Source organism: Uranotaenia lowii, chromosome 3 (assembly GCF_029784155.1).
Source record: "Uranotaenia lowii strain MFRU-FL chromosome 3, ASM2978415v1, whole genome shotgun sequence".
NCBI classification, from domain to species: Eukaryota; Metazoa; Arthropoda; class Insecta; order Diptera; family Culicidae; genus Uranotaenia; species Uranotaenia lowii.
In genome coordinates, this window is record NC_073693.1 from 155,837,267 (window position 1) to 155,845,981 (window position 8,715).

General features: G+C 36.8%; 1 long non-coding RNA gene across 1 annotated transcript; it reads left to right on the forward strand.

Annotated features, from left to right (window-relative positions):
- Positions 1-1,447: 1,447 nt before the first annotated feature.
- LOC129757838 (uncharacterized) lies at positions 1,448-3,105 on the forward strand. The gene is made up of 3 exons (XR_008739824.1): positions 1,448-1,726; positions 2,267-2,393; positions 2,454-3,105. It is a non-coding gene; the product is annotated as an uncharacterized LOC129757838 (long non-coding RNA).
- Positions 3,106-8,715: the final 5,610 nt, after the last annotated feature.

An 8,715-nucleotide genomic window follows, 5' to 3' on the forward strand; every position in this document is an offset into this window, starting at 1 on the left:
AAAGTCCAAAAAGTCCGATTTTCGTAGAATTACTGTATCTCTGGCCACGCAATCTTTAGAAAGCTCAAATTTTGTGATATAATAGTGTGATAGTTGATCTATCTTACGCAGAAAATTTGATCAAAAACTTTCTTCAGAGTAAAAAGTTATGGATGTTCAAAGTCAAAGTGACAGTGCGCGTGCTTCCAATTTCTATACAATTATGAACGGTACTGTATATTTTTTGCATGCTCCTTGAACAAAATAAAGTAAACAAGGTCGATCCTCAGTTAACAAGCTCAGATCAGCTCTTAATGAGACAATCAATTTATTTTATCAGAGAGTTATCATCAATGAAAACTAAGAAACGATTTGGATAGATATCAATTCCGTTTAGAAGAACGTTGAAAATTTCTTCATGCCATTTTTCAATAGCGTATTACCATAAAACTGCACTGATTAGATATGATGAATCTCCAGCCATATCGTCAATCGGCGGTATGCGAATATTACCCAACATGCGCATTTGTTTATCATTTCCTTTTAATTTCAATTAATAAATGTAGTTTTTCTGAAGATGGCTGAAAGATAAGTAATGCGAAAACGTTAAAAACAGCAAATTTATTTCGTCTTACGCTCCCCGAAAATTATCCATAAAAAAAGATTATAAGCACGTGCGGTGATTGAAACAAAACTGCCTGCCGCAGCCCATGGCGTAGAGGAAAACGTTCAAGTCTTCTAAACCAGCGGGAATAAGATCGAATCCCGATCACGGTATGCAAAGTACACTTTCTGTGGGTTGATGGTTTTAGCATTTGTGAGATGCTAGCTACCATACCCTCGAAAGATGTACGCTAAGAGCTAAGAAATAAAAAAAAATCTCTTTGAGGAAACATCAAGTTTTATTGAAATCCTGTAAGTGTTTGTGTTCGTTTAAAAAAACCACAATACAGTACAACGCCAAGATCTCTTAGAATTTGGATTAGGTTCACTGCTTAACTTTGTTTCAATAATTGGTAAATTTGTTTTCTACTAAATGACATAGATTTTCATTTTTTAACATTGAATTGGAGTAGACTTTTGTTCAACCATTTAAAAAATACAATGTTTTCATTTTTAAATGTTTCCACATTCTCTGTTGTTTTGATTTTCAGAAATAGTATAAAATCGTCAGCATAAATACATAAGGCATTCAACCCGCTTCAAAATAAAGGAAATGTCATTTACGAGCAGTATGAAAAGAAGAGGTCCTAATAGAGACCCTTGAGGCACACCAGAGGTTGCGATTTGTTTTCGATCAGTTAAGTATGATAGATTGCATTGCTGAATTCGGTATAAAAAGCCTTAACATAGAAGCTTTTGCTCAAGGAATGGATAACGTATGTTACAAATTCGAGAAGATTTGATGCTGTGGAGCGTCAATTGATGAAACCGTGTTTTTTACTGTTACGAGTTGCTTTATAAAAAATAAAATCAACAGCACAAATCTAAAAAAGATAGTCAAAATTCTAGCCAATCTAGTTTTGGCTGTAACGAAAGAAACCAATTCAGTTTTCACCTGTTCCTTAGTGCTGACAACACCAGCACACATTGCTATAGCAGCGAAAGAACCGTCATGACACTTTAACTTCCGCCAACTTACTTATCAGCACTTCAACTCAGTTCTCGGAAAGTGTTAGTCTCAAAGTTCTCACAGAGTGTGAAAATCACCTTCAGATCGTAGAAAAACGGTCAAAATCCTTATAAGGTAAAACGGGCATCAAGTGATCAACGATCAAACCGTGACAACAGAGATGCCAATATGCCTGATTTTTCAGGGATTGCCTGATTTTTCGAGGCTCTGCCTGACAACCTGATAAGCCATTGAATTTCCCTGATTTTTGAAAATATGCCTGATTTTGCCTGATTTTTACGAATGTGATGAAAAATGGGTGATAAAGAACTGGATTAAGTACCATTGCTGATGTTAAATAGTGAAAATGTGGCTGAATGAAAGCAATGGAAAGTTCCCTTTTAATTGTTATTTGAAAAAGAGAATTAAAGGGAATTTTGCTATTGCTTTGATAAGTAAGAATCATTCAACCAAGTAGGTTTACAACACATATTGAAGTGAAAATGTGGGGTGATGACCAAAAAAAAAAAAAAAGGTAACCACTTTGCGCGAAATTTCCGTTACATACGTAGCCTGATTTTGCCTGATTTTTATTTCTCCATTTCCCTGATTTTTGAAAACAAATGTTGGCAACCCTGCGTAACAACACTGGCCTTTTAATAATTCAACCCTCAGGTAGAATCGTGATTGAAAGCAGACACTCCATTACACGTGAGAAAGTGGAATTACTACTGAGTACTTTAACGAAACGGTAGCGAATCCAGTCATTTGGCATTATATTTGGCAGAATACCAGATAACAGGTAATTTTAAAACAAGGAAATCGAAGTGTCCACTCTAATTTTACTTCGTTATCGGAACAGTTGAATCACTGCACTGCAACTTGCTGCACGACAACGTGGAAGTCATCACGAACGGTTTATCATCATAAGGAAGGGTTCTCTCAGAGGTAAATGTTCAGCAATGACATCATATGATATAGTTAAATAAGCAAATCGACATGCCCTAACGCTAAGTCTTGATGTTTACATCAGGGCCCTTTAAAAACCGATTTCCGAAGCATCGTTCGTGTCACGTGGCGACGACATCATACGGCGACTCCTACACCTCATCGTGTTTAGGGAGTGGATGAATCATCGCTTGCACGAATATTCGTGAAACTACATTCAACCGAGCAGCCAGCGGCGGAGTGCATTGGTGTGAATATCCTCAGTTTCAAGGGAAGGTCAGACGACTACCTGCATCAGCTTGTATTGGTGAGATCAGGGATTAGCGAATAGTGATCATCACGTCGGCACCTGAGTCAGTTTCCGTCGGTGCTCGGGAAAGCAGCCATCGGTAGCGGGCGTGTCGCTAAATCGTTGCCGCTCAGTTGGATACGCGTCGGTGTGCACAGGTGACAATCGCTCGAGGAACCGAAGCGAGTGCGGTGAGTTATTGGGGGAAGCATTGCATTGGAGGAAGCAGAATAGAGGGAAGAATCTCGAAATTCTTATCTGCATGAAAAGCGAGGTGCATTAAAGCGGAAGAAGAGCTGGGGTGTGTAGTGGTTACATCGGCCGATGTACAGTGTTGGTGAGCCTCGCCCTTACTAATATAAGCACCAGTGTTTTGGGTTTTCTCACAAACGTGTGAGTTCTAGCACAAGTTGCGCAGGGAAGGTGGGTGTGTAAACGTGTGGGTAATTGGTGGTGAGGCGTGAGCCTTGTTTACCTTTTTGGGGTGAGCAGCTCGAAGATAGTCTTTGCGAAGACAGAGTTCCTGAAACCCCGGAGACGGATTCTGATACACGACGTAGCCACCTCAGACTGGATAGATTTCTCGAATTTGTTCGAAACAACAAAGGAAGGCGAGCGTCGTGGTCGACGCATGAAAACCAGACTGCGTCGATTCCAAATAGGTCGCGTAAGTTGATTATCTTTAAGTTGATCTTTTCTATACAAACCAGAATTATACTTACATAAAATCAAGTTTCAATACACACAAATTTTGTCCCAGCGAATGTAAGTCTTATGTACGAGAGTTTTTGATTGAATAACTTTAAGTCTTTCGAAACATATTCCCCCCTTGATTGATATTATTGCTTGATCCGGGAAAGTAGTACGGTTATATTACTCGTTATAATATTTTTTAGTTTTTAAATATTTTTTTATTTATAATTGATTCAGAAATGTTTGGGAATGAAAGATAAAATAGCTCTACCTCGATAATTCCGTTTTTTCCGGACTTGAAACCCGGAATTAAAAAAGATGTCATGTTTTGTGATTAAGCGACCTGTTAAAAAGAATAAGAAGAGGATCAGTTAGTTCAATCGCTAAGTTTTTAAGGAAACAAGGTGAGAGTCCATCAGGTCGTGCTCTTTTAGAAGCATCAAGTCTTCTTTGTCCTCCGTAAACATTAGCATACTCAATTTCATTGACTTGAATGGCATACGCTAAGTCTGGAATATATGAAAAGTATGCTCTCTTATGGCCATTCTCAGAGAAAGCAGTGTACACTTCTTGAAAAAAAAGTAGAAAATAAGTTACAAATTTTCAGCGGATCATTTCCAATGTTACCGTCTAGTGCCAAAGGGGTCGGAAAGTTGTGAATTTTATGAACCACCCTTTAATGCGGTCACCTTAAGTTGTTGTAAAAATTTGACCAAGACTTCTGTGGCAGTGGGAAGATAAGAAGGAGGATAGGGGCTCACATATAATTTTGTGCCACACTTGAAATCTTTACAAGCAAAGGAGTAGTAGTTATCAAGAGAATGGAACAAAATTTTTCTACGATTATATGAAACCCCTCCGTGCTTCCAGTGGGAAGGTGGAAAATGGGGATATCTATATAATACAAGCTGACCCGGTGTGCTCTGCTACACCTTACTAAAATAAAAGAAAATTTTCTAAAAATTATTCAAATTTTAGATTGTTTTGTTGACATTGTTTAAAATTAAACATATAATATAATTCAAAAACAATCGATAATAAATGAGAGCTGCGGCTAGATTTTTGACTAGCAATACAAAGATGACTTAAACTTATTTTCTGAATCTTGATCTATAAAAATCCTTTTATATCAAATACAGTTTAATTGGTTGATAAGTTTTCAAGCTCTACAACAAATTTTATATGGAGCCCCCAATTTTTTTTTTTCGGGAATTTAATAACAAGCTGTCATTTAAAAGCCAGAAGCCCCCTTCTTTTATCAAAATTGTATTGGGTACATCTTCCTCTTCCTGTTTACCTACTCACTGAAAGGATGATGATGTGTCAAATAATCATAGCATCATACCAAAATTATTTTCCTTGTTAAGTTTTGTGCATTTCTCGGATATTGTTTAAAAAACTGAATGTAAGCCCTCCTTTTTACTTCTTACATTTTCAACTCTATCCTCCTACTGCAAGAAAGGAATTATTTAACATAGAAATGTTTCTCGTATTGAATTTCCATCCCATGCCAAATATGGTTTTATTTGTGTAGTAAATTCTTGAGTTATGCATAAAATTGAAAGGGAGTACCATCCTCTCTTCCTATTTCCCCATTGAATGGAGTGGTGGAAAATTAATATTCATCAAAATGTGATTCGTTCTGAAATAACTTTTGAAGCCAAATTTAGTTTCATTTGCTCAATTCATTTTCGAGCATTGCAAACAAATTGTATCCAAGTCATCCTTTCCGCCTTTCTTATATCTTTCCACTGAAAGAAAGGTGGAGCTTAAATTTATCATAGAAACATCTCTCGTATTGAAACACCCTCACATGCAAAATATGGTTCCAATTGCTCAATCAGCTCTCCAGTTATACTGAAAATTGTACCGTCCCTCCCCTTTTTCGTCCACCTCTTTGAAGGAGTGTGCGATACCAAATATTCATAGAAGCATTTCTCGTACCCAAATACCCTTCCATGCCAAATTTGGTTCCATTTGCTTAATTATTGTTTAAGCTGTGTAAAAAATGATAAAATAGGCCCCTCTCCCCTTTATATCTCTTTACTTAATTGAGGGAGGGATCTCAAATAATCATAGAAATATTTTTCGTTTCCAAATACCCTACCATGTCAAGTTTGGTACCATTTTCTTGATCGGTTCTCGAGTTATGCAAACATTAGTCTTTGGCTTTGGAGACCCCTCCCCTTCTTGTTAGGGGAGGGGTATCAAATCATAAAAGGAATCGGGTCAGCTAGTCTATATGTAAATGAAAAATTGCAATCAAATTATATGATAATAAATGCTAAGCAATTTCTATCAAATTGTCTTGAAAAGCTAATTTTGAACCATGAGATGATAAATACATCAGCAGATTTAAAACATATTTGATACTTCTGAAAACCGTTCATGATTATTTTCATAAAACTTGCTCGACAAAGACACTTATGTTCCAAATAATCAAGTGAGAGACACCTTCCACTTACAGAAAGGTTTGATTTTTTTCGTAGTTCATGAGTTTCATTGCATCAAATATATATTAAATTTTTGTAAAATGTGGCTCCTTCAACTTTCAAACCTTCAAGTGACATGGAGGCTGAAGATTCATGACATGAAAAAAGATGCTTAGCTTTTTTATTCAGAATAATTTTATCAAATCTTTTTTTTGAAGGGGTAGCAAAGTATACCAAAATTATGATACATATAAAGCCAGAGCAAGAGTGTCTATTTCCCGGATATAATAGCAATACCGGGAGTCGGAAAACCTGACGATCCATTCCTCGGGAATTCTTGTGATCCCGGAAAAAAAAAATGGAATTGAAGATTTAAACACTCTACTGCATTCGATTGGTTTGGTTTGGTTTGGTTTAATAGATTCTTTGTCGTTTTTCACTTTTACACTAAAATTTCGGAGGAAAAACATTTTTTATTAAACTGAATGTATTAACCAGGTTTGAGAAAAAAAAAATCAGTCAGAGCCATAAATATATCAAGGTAGAACTATCATTTTCCTTCTCAATCTGATCCATTTTCCCAATTTGGATCGTGTAGTTTAAGGTAATTTAGCGCTTTTCATTGGCTTCGGAGTTCCTTGGATTTCTTAGCGTTTCCTGGAATTAGTGAATTCCAGATTTTTTTTTATTTCCGAGCATTCTCGGACGTGAAATCCTGGGTAGATTACCCTAGCCAGAGTCTAAGTTTTGAATTAGAAAAAGACCATTAAAAAAAATAAATAAGGTTTTGAAAATAGAAAATATAATTCATTTCAGAACATTTGAGGCCCTTGAAGCCAAAAAGGTATAAGTGCATAAAAGTTAATTTTGAGGAAATGTGCTTTTAAATTGGTGTGTTTAACCATTTTCAATATATTTATTGAAACTTTTAGAATTTTTTATTTTGAACATAAAAGTATTAAAATAATCTTCTAAAGATCTGGATAAAAATAAAGTTGGAAATATGAAAAATCTTTCACATTATTACCTTGTGCAAAATAAGTCATTTTTGCACTTATATTATGGCTCTGAGGACGTAATTTGAAATTTGAAATTTGAAATCATCATAAACAGTATTTGAATCTCTTAACAAAGAAATCTTTTTGAGTTTGATTGTAATTTTTTTTTTTAGGTTTGTTCAACGAATTAACATATTTCTCAAACTAATTTATATAAGGTTCATATTTGAAATGGAAAAACGAACACTCGAAAGAAATAAAGGGTGATACGGTCAAAATTTGGTCAAGGGAAAACGCGTGTAAATCGGTGAAATCATTTATTAAAAAAAATCAAATTAAATTTCTTTTTCAAGTTAAAATAGTATACAATTCAGGAAAAATATTCAGTTAGGCTTCCACTTTTCCAAATCCGTTGTCGGGCCTTACGCTTAACCCCTGCCATCAGATTTTGTACAGCCACCTTGTCCACCTTCTTCGCCGCAGAAAGCCAGTTTGCCTTGAACTGCTGCTCGTCCTTAGCAGTTTTTTGGTCTTTTTTAGGCTCCGCTTGACAATAGCCCAGTATTTCTCAATTGGGCGGAGCTCTGGCGTGTTGGGAGGGTTCTTGTCCTTGGGAACCACCTGCACGTTGTTGGCGGCGTACCACTCCATGGCCTTTTTACCGTAATGGCAAGATGCCAAATCCGGCCAAAACAGTACGGAACAACCGTGTTTCTTCAGGAAAGGCAGCAGACGTTTATTCAAACACTCTTTCACGTAAGTTTCTTGGTTGACAGTCCCGGAAGCTATGAAAATGCTGCTTTTCAAGCCACAGGTACAGATGGCTTGCCAAACCAGATATTTCTTTGCGAACTTTGACAGTTTCATGTGCTTGAAAATATTCTGCTACTCCTGTCCCGGAAACTGCTTGTAGTCGGCTTTGACGTAGGTTTCTTCGTCCATTACCACGCAATCAAACTTCGTCAGCAAGTCGATAGTCCGGCTCGTTATTTGGCTTGATGCACGGTTGTAGACGATACACCCAGCCTATTTGCGGCATCTCGGAGAGAGAGAGGTTAGGGTTCCGCTTGAAACTACCGGCAACTCTCTTTGTCGTCTCAGCGGCTTCCGGTTTTCGATTTCCCCCCGATCCAGGCTTCCTGGCTGTCGACAAACGTTCCCCAAACACTTTTATTACATTTGTAACGGTTAATTTGGCAACTTTTAGCGATTTTGCCAGCTTTGCGTGCGAGTAGCTCGGATTTTCGCGATGCGCGAGCAAAATTTTGATACGCTGCTCTTCTTCCTTGGGCGGCATTTTGACAACTAAAGAGTGAATTCCAAAATCAAAATAGAAGCAACATTCTACACACACACACACCTTCAAAATGAAGGGTGTTCAGGTTTTTTTTAATGTAAAATTGAAAGAAATACGTCAAGTTGATGTTAACCAAATCTTGACCGTATCACCCTTTAACTAAGCATTATATTACTTTTTTTTTGTCTTTATTAGAGAGACTTTCAGCCTTTGGCCATTATATTACTTAATTTACTTAATAAAGTTTAAAAAAAAAATTAACAAATTGTCTATTTTCAGGCCTAACTCAATCTATCGATTGTTGTTCCACTCGAGCCAACCATTCCGATGATAAGTCGTCCTGTTTGTATGTTTATATTTTCGCCGAACGTTGTCCAACAACAATCAAAACAACAACGCTGCTGGCATGTTTTGAAAATCGTCGATGGAAATGTTTTCAAACGAGATGTCATCAATTGGAACCAATT